The sequence below is a fragment of the Psittacula echo genome, assembly GCF_963264785.1.
Source record: "Psittacula echo genome assembly, chromosome: 3".
NCBI classification, from domain to species: Eukaryota; Metazoa; Chordata; class Aves; order Psittaciformes; family Psittacidae; genus Psittacula; species Psittacula echo.
Window position 1 is genome coordinate 95,014,151 of NC_137736.1, and position 17,413 is coordinate 95,031,563.

Consider the following 17,413-nt stretch of genomic DNA (forward strand, 5'->3'; position numbering starts at 1 on the left):
AATGAGACAAAGGGGGGGCATAAAATCATAAAATGGAACATATAAACCTTTAGAATTAGTTTTAAGTAATGTTAAGTTTGATGGCTTTGTAACAGTAGCAGTGGAAAATTACTGAGGGGCATGATACATAGAGAAAAAAAGTAGAATACAGCTAGAGAACATAGAATTCTTGTGCAAGATAAATTGTTATAGTTGACATAGTTTTAAGAAAAATAGTCTAGAATAACAGGACATAGGGATAAGGAGTATCCGGGAATCGCAGGTGTCCAGGATGGGCTACAGTTAAACTAACCAATAAGTATAGGATAGGAGGATTATTGTCTCTGGTGCTAAAGAACCAATTAAGCTGGTATGAGCATCTACTACACATGCTTTGAAGGCAGCCAGAAGCAATGAAGATTGTTGGAAGAAGTAAATGGCCCTCAGAGACCACCACCACAATTTTGCACGCATGCGAGGAACTTTCTGGAAAGTGATGTAATCCATAAGTAACCTCATGAATATGTATGTATGCCCAGTGGCTGTATAACGGCGGCGTGTGTAGCAATACAGAGACACACGCTAGATGGAGCTATCCTCCGTGTCTGCCGGCTCTGGAATAAGGAATTCCTGCTCGTCAACTTAAAACTTTGTTGGTGAGTTTGTTCCTGGAGTTTTCTCCGATCCAAAAATACTCCTGGTGCCAAGCTTACTTGGTTCCTGAGTGAGGTGTATCCATCCCTGTGCCAGGTGAATCTTTATGAAATGGGGCAAGAAGGGGGGTCAGTGAAATGGAGGACACGTGCTAGGAGCTGTAAAAAACATCCATAATACATAGTCTCCATCAGAATATGTTAAAGGCTAAAGCCTTCTTACTGCAAACAGCTTGGCACTTACAAAGCCTAACTGTCAGAGTGTATCTATACCCATTCAAGGATCTAGCCCAGACCATAAAATTATCCATGTGCATAACTGCTGATGGGTTTAGAACAGCAGAGGCAAACGACTTATAAATGGATCTCACAGATGGCAAACTGTTTGAAGAAGATTCGCCTTCTCCACTGGTGTGAAGTTGACTCTGAGGTAAATAACTGCTGATGCCTGAGGGAGGGCCAGAGAGCAGTGGAAAAAAAGGAGAAGTGGAGGGTGTGGGGTTGTTCGAGCCTCATAGCCTGAGCATGGAGGAGCTGAGTGGCACATGGCACCCACCAGCCAGACTTTATGCAACACGCATAGCCTCCCAAACTGAAAAAAATACAGAATTTGGAGGTCTTCAAAGTCAGAGTTGTTGCCTTTATAGTGTTGTGCTCCAAATTTTGCATTTAATTTCAGGAGTTAAATACGACTTCCAAAGTGAGTTCTGCTTAAGAAAGATCACTACAGGATCCTCCAAAACAAGCAATGAATATTGTTCAGAAAGTGAGAACAGCGTATATAGATTATGTATATACATATGTAGTATTTCCTATTAAAGAATGAGGAATAATTCTTAGAATAATTCTGCAACAGTGTAATACAACCATTTCCCTGAAAATATGGTTACCACAAAGAAAACTAACAAGAAGATGCACAGAGATTTACAAATGCTTTTGTATTTGATTAGATTCACTATGAATTCCCCAAGGCTCCTCTTTGCTTTCTGGTCTCTTTAGTTTCAAAGATAAACTAATGGAATTGATAATTTAACAATTCACATGATTTTCTTTTCAGAAAAAGTAACGTCACATGTAGCAAACTGAAGCTTCGTGACATTTTTTAATTATTAATAAATAAAATAAGATTCAGAAAACAGAGAAAGCAATGCCCATGAACTCATCTTCATTACCATAAACCTTTATATGTTAAAAAATACAAAATAAATTGCAGTGTGAAACACTGGAAATATTTATGCACTTTCAGTTCAAGTCACAAAATATTCGTTTCCTCATTTATCTTCACTATCTTAACAAACAAAATCTCAGTAATACAGGGACAGCATTCATGCATGGGCTGTGCAAACATAGCACAAAGTAGCAAGATTTACAATGTTCCAGGTGAGTATTTTGTCAGCTTCTTCAGCTTGCACGTCATTTAGAGTGTTGGGTGTTTATATTCTGTGAAAATAGGCTCTCCATTGAAAAAAACCTAAGACACTGTCTAGCTTGCTTGCTGGGAGATAGATAACTCAGGCTTCTGTTTATTTAGGTTTTCAAATACTTTTTTTAGTTTTCAGGCCTTTGCTGATTGTTAAGAGCAGAATTTATCAACCTTCCCTTTTCCCAGTATGTATTGTGTTACATGTCTTATGTTGATAACTACTGAAATATTTATTTTGATAACTACTAAAAGGAGGTCCTATCCTTTCACCCTGGCACAAGGGTCAAGAGTTGAAGCACTGAATGTGTCTCCTGGAATGTTTTTTGCTTTCTACCATAAGGGGAGAAACTGCATTTTTTTTAGTCTGGAAATTGTCTACAAATGTTGGCAATAGCCAAGTATCCATGGGAGGAAGATTAAAAATAACCAGAAACCTCAACAGTATGGTTACTCACACATTTCTAAATATGTCTAAACACAATTTTGTTCCTAGATTGAATTTTAAACACTGGTTATTATTAAGCAGTTTCTAACCTGCAATAAACATGTTGTAAATACAAGACTTTTTCCTGTTGTAGAGATTATAGTAATGCAGCAGACTGTTATGAATACAGGTTTCTTCACATCAGAACTTTTGGACTTTATCTTCACTGAAAAATGGTAATTATGTCTGTCAGAATGATGTCTGCTAACTATAGTAGCCACCCTGCTAACAAATCTAGCAAACAAGATGGGTATCCTATATCTTATAATACTCTTACTGTGAGATAACTAAACAAGGGCACCCACTGACTATGGTTTACCTCCTGATAAAGCTTTCAGTGATTTTTCTACTTGACTTTTTACAGGAACATAACTAAGATATATCAAGTTATGCCTTTGGTCAGTTTGCTTAAGGCAGTCATTAGGGTGGTGTATATAATAATCATGATGTCTTAAGGGCATGAGCAAAGCAATTTTTTGTGTGGAGGTAGCATCTTTTATTAACAACAGATACATTAAAAAACTCAACACACTACCAAACAACAGATGGACTCACGAGCCTGAAGTGACCTGAAGAAAGATTATTGTGCCTGGAAAGTTGTCTGCTTTGTTGGTGTGATAAAAGATATTACCTCTTCCTATAAGATTTGCATTAGCTATAAATAGTCTTATTTGTTAGTTCAGGAGTCTTCCCAGATTTTCCCGATACAGGCATGGCTACAGAGTGGTGCCAGGTTTCACCTGTACCAAAGGTGCTGCCTTATCTTTTGCCTAATGCTATATGTTGCATCTTCCTGCTAGTCTAGGCAAGATGCTTTTATATCTCTTCTAGAAATTATTAATATCCAGAAACACAGATCTAACATCCTTCTTCTGATATAAACTTATGCTAAGCAATGTCTTCACACTTCCCAAAACTATGTGTGCCTGTATTTTTATGTATCCTTTGATGATGTTGAAAGGATGAATCCATTTTGCTTGTTCATTAGCCCAAACAACTTCATTCAGTACATGGGTGGAAGCATCCCCTTCAGCATGTTAATTACAAATTCACACTAGGGGTTCCTTTGTGTTCTGAGAGAATACAGTTCTTTGATTACACAAGACCTAAGTGGCATTTCAGAATATCAACATTAATAACTCATTCATACATATCTGCTAGGTAGAATTAAAATCAGGAAGAAGGGTTATAACTTGTCAAACTAGGTTTCTAATTAATGGAGTTATTTGTGTTATAACGACTACTTGTTCCTTCACAGACTGAGCTGTTTTCCTAAATACCGTGGTTCTGATATCACATAATAAAAATCTGAGGGTTTGAAAATCTACCATTATGAATTTATGGGTGAACACAAGCCAATCTATTAAAAATTTTCTAAATGTGTTAGAATAAGCACAAAGTGCTGGGTTTACTACAGAAATATTTCTAATATTTTTCTGCACAATGTTCATAACCATGCATGGTTCCAGCTTCTTCTGCAGGTATTGTGTAGTAGAAATAATGCTCCTCTTCTACAGAATGAATAATTATTTCAATAAAAGTTTTGTTTGGCTTTTCTTTCTTTTGTAATTCCATCTTATAAGGACAGAGCAGAGAGCTGAAATGTTCAAAGCCCCAGTAGTATGTTTACTCTTTGCCTGGAAATTATTAAAAAATGTACTTTCATCTTTAAGTATTATAGTATTAAAAAAAGTTCCTTTCATCTTTTCCCCTATTTTAAGAATGAAGATGGGTAATATAAGCCCTTCATGAGTGGGACTGATCTTGCCTAAATTAGGCATCTAAAATTTAGTTGTCTAAGTACAGTCTAGCTCTCTCTGTTGCTTCCCTTAGAGTTAACGGAGAGCAGCAAACATCTCCCATCTGATACTCAACCTCAGACAGAAATCTAGCAAAGACCAACTTAATTCCTCTTTGCAGATGTTTGTGTTTCTCTATTAACTATAAAAAGACCTCAGGGTGGTGAGCCCAAGCTTTAACTTGCCACCTTCAATATGCATGGCAAACATTCCTTCACAAATCCGGGTAATTACTGTCAAATCACTATTTACAACATGCCTCCCCTGTGAAACCTACAGGCTTACTGACAATGGACAAGCTGCTAGCAAGCCCTGACTTCTCCTGTGATAATTTGTTTATTTTGTTGTTATCTCCCCCCTTTCTCCCTGGTGAATGTTTTATACATATATGTGTGTCTTGCTGATCCAAAGGCAAAATTCTGGCTGTGTTGAAGATGGCAGGGCCAGGATTTCTTGTCCTCTCTTAAATATCATAAAATGTACAGAACAGTGGCGTTCTAGTCCTTAATATAATGCATTAACCTCTGCATGTTATCTTGCACGTCCTAGTCCTCCATAAGATGTTAAAAACCAAAAACCCGCAAAGGACATATAAATAGACTGATCAAATAAAATACCTGACAGTAAGATCAGCTTGTTCTGCTCCTGGGGGGAAAAAAAAAAAAAAGAAAGAAAAAAACAACCCACAAAGCAACAAAAAAACAATACAATGTAAAATGATCCTTTCAATGAAAATTCAGTTTTTATGATTCCTTATTACAGACTCCCCTTACAACTAATTATATTAAAATTCTGTGTTCTCTGCTTTTTCTCATCAGTAATCTCACAATCTCCAAATCTGTGAAAGTAAATGCTTAGTCAGTGTGTAAATTGAGGACAATTATCATTATGACCACACAGTAATATGAAAATAATTAGACCATTGCTAGCAGCAAAAATATAAATCAAATCAGTTTTTAATAAGAACATTAATAATTTGTTAAAGATACAATCTATTGCACATGAAGACTAGAAAGCAGCTTAGCTAAGCTGCTTTGCTGAAGACAGTGCTTGTTTTGAAATAAAAAGCACAAAGTTCAGTGTATGTGCATCAGTGATAATCTATGGCTGATTGTGTTCAAGAGAATTTACAACCTATTCCAAATGTGTGAACTCAGTGGAACTGGGAAACTGAATGGCTGAGTGGTATTTATTATGCTACCCTTATCTTTGCCAGTGTGGAGCGAAAGACTGGGACAGTTCACTTTGCCTCCAGGCATCCAGTAATGAGCCAACTGGTGGTACATTAGGAAGTAGTGGGCAAGTGGCATTATCATCAGGTGCATTTTTAGTAGCAGAGTCAAGTAGCACTGGGAGCATTATAAGTAGCACAGTTGAGTGCTACAGCATTGGTTATTATAGCACAGAATGCACAATGGCAGGAAAGCTTTGGGAAATATAACAAGCAGAGTTAGGCCTGAAACATCCACTTTAAATACTGCCAAACTTTGAAGAGCAGCAGCTCTAAACTCAGGCTTTTCCTTTGGCACCTAGGGACCACTCTAATGGGCAAAACCTGATTCTCAAATTCGAACTCTCTCAAATCCTAGAAAATCCTGGACACATTTCTGATGACAAGTAACACCGTTCAGATTCTTTCAGACCATAATAGATACTGCAGCTGAATGCCATAGCAAATTTTTCAAAAAGGACTGATTTGGCATAGTAAGCATAGTAGTCAGGGAGCCAAGGTAATACCAAATGTGCAGTCTGATAATTATGAAAGAATTGTAAATGATGGGCAATATTACTGCAGATAATGATACCTAAAAAGATTCTTGACAATGTCAGGGATCACAGTAAACCTTTAGGCAAAGGGTCCGTAGAGTGTTGGAAGGCTCTCAATGGAGTGATGGTCTTCTGCTCTGCAGTAGGTCTGTATGGATCAGGGAGTTAAGGAAATGTATGCTAATATGAAAGTTACAGTTACAAGGACTGCCTCTCAGTTCATGTTTCAATCCTGCCCTTGCCCTGATTCTTCCCTTGCCCACATGTTCTGCTCCTTGGACCAACCAATCTAACATACACAGCAGGTCTGCTCCAACATTTCGTCGGAGTGGGCTATGTTTTCTGAATTGGGAGGTGGGGAAAGAACTGTGTCCAAAGCTAATGTATCTTGTTTTTTAGAATGGTGATAAACAGTACAGTGGGGAGGGGACAAACGCATGATGGGGTGGCACAGAGCAGAGCTGGTCTGGTAATCACAGGGTGGAGCAAAGCACGGAATAAATCTATTATCATTGACTTCATGACAATATTGACATATTCAGTGGTAGCTACCTCACATTTTTGGACTTAGGATATTTCTGGACTGTCAGTGTATCATCAAGAGAAGCATTGATAGGAAATCTGGGCTTTGGTCTTCTTCCAGCTTTAGACCAGCAGTGAAATCAGCAGTAGGTCAAGAGAGGTTCTCCTCCCCCTCTACTCTGCCTTGGTGAGGCCGCATCTGGAATATTGTGTCCAGTTCTGGGCCCCTCAGTTCAAGAAGGACAGGGAATTGCTTGAAAAAGTCCAGCGCAGAACCACAAAGATGATTAAGGGAGTGGAATATCTCCCTTATGAGGAGAGGCTGAGGGAGCTGGGTCTCTTTAGCTTGGAGAAGAGCAGACTGAGGGGTGACCTCATCAATGTTTACAAATATGTAAAGGGTGAGTGTCAGGATGATGGAGCTAGGCTTTTCTCAGTGATGTCCAGTGATAGGACAAGGGGTAATGGGTGTAAACTGGAGCATAGGAGGTTCCATGTGAACATCAGGAAAACTTCTTTACTGTGAGAGTGACAGAGCACTGGAACAGGTTGCCCAGGGGGGTTGTGGAGTCTCCTACGTTGGAGATATTCAAGGCCCAGCTGGACAAGTTCCTGTGTGATGTACTCTAGGTTACCTTGCTCTTGCAGGGGGTTTGGACTAGATGATCTTTTGAGGTCCCTTCCAACCCTTGGGATTCTGTGAAATTACAGTAATGCTGGAAACCACTGACATTTTCTGAATGGGAGACATGGCGAAGTCTCAGTACCTTTTACAGACCTCATTTCTAAGTCCACACAAAACTGTAAACCTTCAGAAGGGTTTTGGTTCTGCAGCCCTAACCTATCCATACCAGATGGCAGTTTAAGGTCAGATCCAAGGGCAGATGAAGCATCTGTATAAAGCTTAAGTCCTCCACAGGAAAGACTATGAAGACTGTGAAGAGTGCAGTGTTCTCTCTTTGAGGTGGTTACAGCAGGAAGATTAAACAGGAGTTAAGCCTCTGGCAATACCAGTAAAGCATGTGTGAGAAATTATTTTTCTCCACATCCTCTGACAATAGCAGGTGCCTTGGACTAAGTAGCTTATACCTGTATTAAGACCCTGCAAACAGGGATGAAGACCAAGCGTGCAGACAGACAGATCCAGAGCAAGCAACTGAGACCTTTGACTCCATTATTTATTAAGACTATCCCCTCTGGTTGGTGACAATAAAATGTTTTGGTACTGGCATTCGTTATGATCATCTGATGCACAAAAGCATATGCTAGCCACACTATCTATGCTCATGAAGCATGAGAATATTTCTCCGCAGAAAGATAAGAGGTGACGCCCACATAAGAAAAGTAAAGCCAGTGAGCAGCTAGGCACTGAAATCTTAGCCATTTGAGTGGAAATTAGAGACTGAAATTTGAAAATGCTAGCAAATTGATGCAATTATATTGGATTTAATCAGACAAGCAGCTTATAACACATTAATAGAATTTACTATGATTGCTGAAGAAATGAAAGCAATTCAAAGGATACTTTTCCCTTACACAACAATATTTGAGATCCATGGAAATTTTTTTTTTTTTTTTAATAAACTTTTACTCTGGTTGTGGCTGATGTATTTCTTACTTTTCTTAATGTTCAATTACTTTCAGATGAAAACAAAACCAGAGAAAACAAATATGTAATTGGAGATTGCCTTGGTGTTAGTGAAGATTATTGTCTGGTATTAGTGAAGATTTATGAATTAGTATGTAGTATGCTTTGAGCAAATATCTCTTTTAAACTTTGCACTCTCTTTTAAATAAAACTCATAAGAAAAAAATTCATAAGAAAGTTGCAGCTGAGTATGCTGCCCTTCTGTTTTGTTTTCTATCAGCTTATAAAAACACATATGATCTGAAAAGAGAATTTAAGCAAGACTGTTTCAGGGTGACACCAGTGCTTTTGCAGTGCCTGGACTAGTATTAAAATCCAGGCTATCTGGATCTGTAACCAGTAACAAATTGAGCTGGTCCAGCAACAAACGCAGAAATAAATGCCAAGATAACTTATATTCTTCTCATATGGAGCTATAATTTTGAGGGTACATGTTATTTTTTTCTTCAGGTATAGGTCAGAAGTGATAACATATTGCAGCTTTTGTACGAGTGCAGTGTCTCTGTAGATTCATGTCCGAGCTTGGGGAGTGCATCTCCTCATACATCTCACATCAATTTCTATGAGATATTGTCTCTCCTGGAATTCTGGACATTGTTGCTATTATTCAGCTATTTTCCGCATTTGTGCTGCCTGTCTACCTGTTTCTGCTGACACGAATCAATTATGACTAGTTCTTTGCTATGCAAACTGAAGATCTTCCTCCTCTGAACTTTAAAGAATATCACTCAGAACACTTCATCCTTACACTACCTTTAACTGTCTGTGGAGTTTGGTCCCTGGTTTTGGTATACTCTGAGTGATAAGTTTGGTGATGGGCATCCTTGCAGCAAGATGTTCCTTCACTGACTGGTCACTGACATAGGCCCCCTTTCTTTACGTAGCTGCCTTTGCTCAAGAAACAGGTAGGGACTTGATTTTTATTCTTTTTATTTATTTATTTTTAGTATGAAGATCAACATTGCCAGAAAACTTCACAAGTTATTGCTCTGAGGGAAATGAATGAAGGATGAATGGGGAGACAGACAATGAGCACAGTCATAAAAGATGTGATTTTTTTGAGAAAGAAGGCTGAATGTATTTCAACTTATCACCCCGAAACAAGGTATTCAAGGTATTTCTCTCTGAGTGATGCATATGAAGCTGCATTCATCTGAGCTCCTGCTGTCCCCCATGAGAGTTTTAGTGTCAATGTCATGTTTCTTTTATTGCCTGGGATCCTCCACTAAGCTTTATCCCCCCAAGCAGCAGAGGGAGTGAAGACACCACGCAAAGCAACAGCCAGAGGCCTGTCAGTGCATTCAAAAGTCTAGCCCAGGGGAGGGAATTACACTCTGAATATTAGGCATGCAAATTAACCCTTCTCAAGAAGTAGTCCAGGGAGACAAGCTTTTAGTACTCTACCAAATGTTTTCTGTTTTACTCCCATCACTAAAAGTAATGTTGAGTTTTCAACTTTGCAATGAATGCACAGTTTGAAATGAAGGAGTTTCCCATAAGATCAAAGCTCCATGTTTTGACCAGGGCTAGATAATGTGAGAAATTTATACATGTAAGCAACCATTTCCTGTAAAGGATGAATGCCCTCCGTGAAGATATGCACACTTCATTTCAGATTGTTCACGTGTTTTTAATAGAAGCTTACTCAGTTTTTACTTTCTGTTTAGCAATGTTTGTGAGATTTGGTGTCTTTGAATTCCAGAAGCCAATCAACAGATTTCATTTTATTTCTTGCTATTACCTGTGTAGTAAAAAAAGATGCTGAAGAATTAATCTGGAGAAGGGGAGTAAAGAGCAAGGTATCTTCTGTATATATTAATGGTAACATGTAAATAGTAGAGAAAGTCTGCTGTGCAGATGGCTTTTATTTACATGGACTACAGATGGGTGGTAAAGAATCACAGATAGTCAGAACAAGAATGCCAGTACCTTTGCAGAAGACAAAACAATACATGAAGCTCAATTATACCATTACATTTCAACAGCTTAAGGACTTGGTAGGTGTAATTGCTTAGACAGAAGAATTACATTAGAAAAATAGAAATACTTACATTTATTTTAATAAATGTGTAATCCAAAACTCATTATAATCTGAGTCAGTGTCTCTTTTTTAGCATCAGTGAGATTTGGATCAGGCTATTTGAGAACAAGGATAAATAAACAGACTTTGCATTTTTTCTTACAGTGCAAGGTATGTGAGTTTTTGCTGGATCTTCCACTGTAAATGCCCTTTTGTGAAACCTTGAGATGTAAATTCAAGGACTAGCATCTTCAGTGTTTTGTTTGATCTCCAATGCCATGTCATGTTTTAAGAAGAGGCAGTTTCTAAAGTGCATTTGCAGCTGACTCAGATGGGTCTTTACCGTATTGATTGCAGAGAATGTTTGCTTTATGTACTCTTCAGTATGGTAATCCTAGATATATTGAAGTGGGATCAGGGATCAGCATAAAATGATGTCACATTGTTTAGAGAAAGGATATACCCATACCACATCTTTGTAATTACAATGCAGGGAAGTTTGATGATGCCATTAGTGCATTAATTCACTCTGTATAGAAGTCAAAGTTAAAAGCAGCAACAGGATTATTGTTCAGAACAAGAAAATCTTGCATGTGGAGGATAAGAGATTTCTTCAGTAAAGATCATCAAGACTTTTCAATGATTTGTTTAGACAGATGTCTCAAATAGTTCAGAAATATTCCACTGCTCATGTATAATGAGGTCCATAGCATTAATTATGTATGTAATTTCATTAGAAGAAATGTTCTCTTACAGCCATATGCAGCTTGTTACATTTACTCACACTATGAAAGATGCCACTTTTAAATCTATCAACACTTGTCACTATCATAGCTGAATACTGCACCATGAGAACTGGAACCTCCAGCGTAAATATGCCCTTTTTCCATCAAAGTCAGGACTCTTTCATACTGTCAATATTTTTGGTGCACCTATTTGCACTTTGGTTATTGTACGCAGCATAAATTAACAGCTGTCACTATATGGTGTGGTTTTCTCCTTTCCTGTTCCCTTTTCTTTTCTCTTCTCTTCTTTTCTTTTTCTCCAAAATTATGTTTAGATCAAAGAGTCTAGGTTAAAAATGAAACAGCTCAGTCAGAAAAGGTGAATTGTCATGAGGCATGGCATCAACAACATATTTATACAAAACTGATGCCTGCTTTCCCAGCCAGAGCTGGAACAGGAACCTCTCAGCATCTTCATCCAGCGTGCACAGCAGGGAAGCTACACGACTCATTGGTACCCAGTCTGTGAATGGGGTGGGATGGCTGCAGCTTCCCAAGATGCACATCGTCTTGTTCTGAGCCTGCCAGCAGAGACAGTAGTAACAGAACAGCAGTAACAGACAGCATTTCTCTGTTAGAGCTATTAAATAAGCTAATATGGTTGGAGAACATACAGTGGATGTGTATAACATTTACAGAGTTGGTTTTAGTGTAACATTATTCAACTGTTCTAGGATTTATAGCTGTTGAACTACAAATATTCCCTACTGTGGACAGAGTTGTGTCAATATACCAATTCATTTGGGACATTTTAAAATCATTAGGGAAGGTTTGTAATTGATATACCCTCAGGAATCACTGTGTTTTACCACTGTGATTTACAGCTTGAAGTGCTTTTGCATGGGATAATCCAAATGCTGTTTAAAGCTCAATCACTTGAAATTAACTATCCTGTTAATTCCTAACTGATCTCTGTCTAACCCTTTCACGCTGTCCAGGATGGTTTGTCTTCAGGATCAAGAAATACAGGTTGAAATCCTATACTGATAGGAACAAAATACTTGTGTGGCTGTTAAAGACAAAAAACAAACAAACAAACAAAACAAAACACACAAACAAAAAAAAAAAGAAAAAAAATAAAAGAGCCTTAATTACAATGCAGTAAGTTGTGTGGAGCCACACAGTAAAATGCAACTACTTTTTAGTGAGTGTGATATCCCTATAAACAAAATTCCAATGTACAAGTGAGAATGTATATTTTCTGAGTTAAATTATACTGAAATGATTGATTGTGATACAGTTTGAAGTTTGGTTTTCTTTCTGCTTTGTTTCAGTAATTTTTTAATCCCCAGTCTTCCTGTTATAAATAAAGTTATTTTGATTTTACTGTGCCATTCCAAAAGTTGTTTAAAACCCTGAGTATGATTGCATGCATTTTTATTGCATAGGTCTTATATTTTAAAGTTTCTGCATTCAGGAGAGAGTGCAAACCAAGTACAATAGTCTACAAATGGTATTTTTATGATGGGGTTCTTTGCTCTGCCAGCCAAGCAGCTCTGTGCTACAGTCCTGCTCCAACACTGATGGAAAGTTTGGGGTGGTTTTTAGCTTCTGATGTTATTTGTTCCCCATCGGAATATTGCTGTGCTTATTCCTGCCAGGGATGGCCTAATGAGCTCCTGGCATGTTGCCATAGTGTCCATGATATAGGATGAAAAATTGAACATGTACTTTACATGAAACAGCCGCTGCATGAAAAAAACGACACCAAAAACCTGAAGAATATCTTCAAAACCAACCTCTCCTGTGTGTGTACACTAACCCCTGGGCCATACCACAGTGTTATTTTCTTTTTGCCTACCCATGGGATCTTGTCATCTCCAGCAGCCCATAGCACAGCTTCAAGCGTGAAGACTGAACTCACTTCAGAGTGCCTCATACCCTGGAAGTGGAAGGTTTGTGAAGGGTATAGATGCACATGTGCCAGGCTCAGTCCTTGTGCTCCAGTCACCCCAAGATTTGATAGCTGTGGGGATGTTGGGGATTGTACCACCAGCTGCGCTTCAGACACACACAAGCTCTGAGTTTGTATTTTCCCTGAGTCTCTGAGGAAGAAGAGGGAAAAGCTTGCTTTCAGGATCCTGTTTTGCTGTCTGTACCTGACATGTACGTAACTCACCTGCAGTACAGCCTTCAGGATCAGAAAATACAGGATGAAATTCTGTACTGACAGGCACTAAGCAACTGTGCAAGTATGATACCCTATTACTTGTTTAGGAAAGACAGATACGCACATCCCAGGCTGTTCAATCTGGCAGTAAACCGCAACCCCCCATGAAGACAACCAGCTTATCTGTGCCTCAATCACCCTTTCAATTTGCTATGCAGAAACTCTCTCAGAGCTGCTGTCTGACAGCCCCTTCATGCTGCTTCTGTTGGGAGATCCAGCCAGGGACATCGCAACTATTACAAGAGACCATGGGTTTGCCTTGCTACTTCCCTTGTACTCTCTGTACTGTCATAAGGCAGCACAGACATGCAGAGGTGTCTAGAAATTGCCTGTGTCCAAGGAGATACAGGAGATTCCTTGCATCCAAGGGATGCTCCACATGGGACCTGTAGCTCCCCTCACAGGGCAGAAATCCCCTTATACACTGAGGAATCTGGCCTCCTCATCAGCTCGCTTGCCAAGTTCCTTTCCATGCTCTGAAAGGATTTTTTTGTTTGTTTAAATGGGTAACCAAACAAGTGTATTTACCATCCCCTCCTCTTACTCATATTGCTTTGGAAAATGGATTTTATTATCAGCTACAGGGTATAATTTTGTGGGATCCCTCGTGTTAATCTATTGGCAGCATATCACTGAAGTGTACTCAAAATTAGGCACTGCTATGAAGTGCCACGTGCTGTTTAAGCACTGCCAGCACAATTACCACTGCCCTAAATACAAACAAAACCAATCTCTGCCCCAAAGTGATTACAGAAAGGGCATTCAAGAACGGATCACTATATGACCAGTATCACTTTGCTGCAATATTGTAGCATGCCAAAAAGATGTGTTATACACAACAGTTTGGGGGCTTTTTTGCTCCAGAGATTTATTAATGCCTACAACTTGTCTAAGCCAACTGCAAAGGGAGCTGCAGACTGAAAGCAAGTCAGTGACTTAATACTGCATTGCCAGTCACACAGACACACAAGATACAATATCTTAGGACAGTGGTGCAAGATCACGCAGACATCTTCTCCCTCCATCCCTTCACCAAACACCGCCACTTACAAGAACCATTTATTTCTCTTCTACATCAAGGTCCCACCTCGGTTTGCCAGCGGGAGTCAAGAATGCAGCTCCATACCTGAAGGGTCTGCTTACCTCCATCATCATTTTTCACGCTGGCCATTTCTCCTGCTTGTTTTCACGTCTCTCAGCTGCGACTGCAGCAGCCCCAGCCCCGGTGTTGATGGAGTCCAACTGTGAGAGGGCTGTGCCATCTAGTGGCCTCTGGGCAAAAACCGCTGCTGCTGCTCGTCAGGAGAGCTCATGCTATGAATTAAAATCTCCTCATAAATATCAACTTGTTAAACTTTGACTCGAGTTTTAAAAGGCAGAAAATTAAGATTTACACCTCCATCTCAGAAATGAGGTAATTAAACATAACCCAAACCTGCTATTTTAATGATGCCTGTTTTTCAGACTCATGGGCTGAGCAGATACAGTTTGTTGTTAACTAATTACATTGTCTTAATTTGCCAACTTAAAAAACTTAAATGTCCTGAACAAATAAAATCATTATCTTGGATTCCTTCACTGTACCTTCTGCCTCCACCATCTGATGCCCAGCACTGTGGGTTTTGTTGCACAAAGCAGCATTCAGTGAGTTCAGTGAGACACTGGCTGTCCTCCTGCACCAGACCACAGCTTGGTTTGCAAATCCCCTGGCCATCAAACCAGGAAGACTCATACAATCCTCACTAACAACATCTAACTGTGACTTTAAAAGTCTTGAAATTGTCTCACTGTATTAACTTTTCAACCCATATCTTAATTAACCAGGGAGAAATCCTTGCTCAGACAGTGTCTCTTGTTGAACATTGCTAAGCTAATTTTCCCCCTTAGTCTGAGCAAGCAGGAAGGCAAGGCATGTTCTCTTTCAAGGATAACACTCACATCTCCCAGTGACACTGTGGCCAATGCAAAACTTTCATCTAACTTTCTCCTCTTAAAAATGTAATGCAAGAAAACAAAATCTATGCATCTTTTAAAGATGCCTCAGGACAGCTTTGAATTATGCAATCCACAGTTATGTGAGCTGCTGCTCAAGGGTTCCTTTGGCTCTTTCATGACACTGATCAATTCCCTCTTGGTTTTATTTAGAAGACCCAGTCACTGAAGCATTCAAATCACTTTATTCACATCATTCATTCACATGCCTGGAAAACAATGCAAATAAACACATAGGGAAGAATGAAATATATGCTAACTAGCTACAATTTTCACAGGTTGGCCCCTCTGATTAGAAATCATTCTGGGATGAAATAACAGGAGGATTAAAACCAGCTTTCAGTCTATTTTAAACCAGGTTCAGGCCATTGCCCTTGTCATTCAAAGGGTTGGTTCCTCAGGTGCAATCAAATTGCACAGGTTGAGGCTGTTGTGCAAAAGGTCTGTCATTCTGTGAAAGGCATTCCCTTGGCCTGTGTTTGAGCAGACCACAGCCTGTTTTAAATTACACTGGCCTTTAGTATCACCAGTTTCCCAGAAAAGAGATCAAGCATCTGCTTAACAGGGGCACACCAGACACCACACTGTTTCTCAGTCATATCTCTGCTTACCAGTGAGGCAAGCAGCAGGACTCAAGAGTGATGTGGAGTGCCCACACCATTTCTGTGTGATAAAGGCACACCCAGCCCTCGGAGGGTAATTATCTGGCTGTGATTCAAAGTGGTCACTGGAGAATCTGCTCCCAGCAATGCTGTGTGTCAAGGCCGGGTAGGTCAGGCAATTTTCAAATGATCACAGCTGGGGTATTTGTACAGGAAGATTTCAGAGACATATTAAATTACCTGCCCTGAAAATCCTGGTTCTGAATACAGACATTATTGATTTTAGAGGACTCTAAACTCAAACTCTGCAGCCTGCCTTCAGTTAGTCTCCTCCCCTGGGACCAGACATGGAAAATGATGCTGTCAACCTGCTTCCTGCCCTTCCCAGAAGCAGCTTTAGCCCTTTGTCTCCCTCCTCTCCCAGCAGCAATATGACTTTTCCTAGCACATCCTGCAAGGTTATTTACCACTGTTGGAAGGATGGCAGGCAGAAAATCCTAAGAGGGGACTATGTCCTAAAATTCAGATCCAGCTTTCCAGACGGCAAATTTTGACCATCCTGACAAAACAAATGCCCTCTTACATACATAACAGGGGCAAATACATGGCAAGGTAGAGAATGCTGTCCTGGACTGGTACTGCATAGACCTGGGGTAGAGCCTTGTTCTGCCTCTAGCTTATTTTGTATGCATTTTCTCTACCCTGCACTCAATTTTACAGTAGCTTCTAGCTCAGGCACTTAGGCATTTGAACTGCCAAATGAGGTTTTGAAAGGTGTGTTCGCATTTGCATATATTTTCCAAGAACATGTCTTTATTTATGCCTCTCTCTAGTAGTAAATTTTAATCCTGCTAACAGCAGGAATAAATGTAGTGGGCAGAATAAAGCACACTCTTGAAGCTAAACTTATTTTTCTTATTCTTTTCAAACAATGTATAGCCTTTCAAGCTCACCTTTAAAGGACAAAAAATCTCTACATTGAAAAAAGGCTTTTTTTCCTAAGCCATAGACAAACTTATGTGCCTCTGTAGAAAGGGAAAAGGAGATTGAAACAGCCTTAAGACAACCAAAGTATCTTTTATTTCCTATCCTATTTAACGATGGTTGCTATTACTTTCAGAATCTAGTATTTGCAGGTAATAAAAAGAGAGAAAATCAATCAAAACAACAGAGCACACTTCCTAGAGGACAAAAAATCTTCAATATATAACTGACTGCCAGAAAGCAAGTGTTAAAATAACCCACATCAGGTAGAAGTACTGCAATAAGAAATGGAGACAAAACACAGAACTATAAAAGAGACAGCTCACATTTTAATTGAAGAATTGAGCAGTGGCTGACAAGTCGGTGTGCTCTGTTTCCATAGGCACTTCCGAAAAGCTGAGCTGCAATGCATAACATCCAATTCAGGCTTCAATGTTCCTGGGAGGATTCAGGGACACAAACGGCTTTTATTATTGTTAGTTAGGCATCAGCAATCACCAAAAGTGAAAATCAGGCTTTCCCCACTGGGCACGCTTGGGAAGCTGATGCAGAAATCTTACTGGAAAAGGTGTGCAAAGGAAAAAT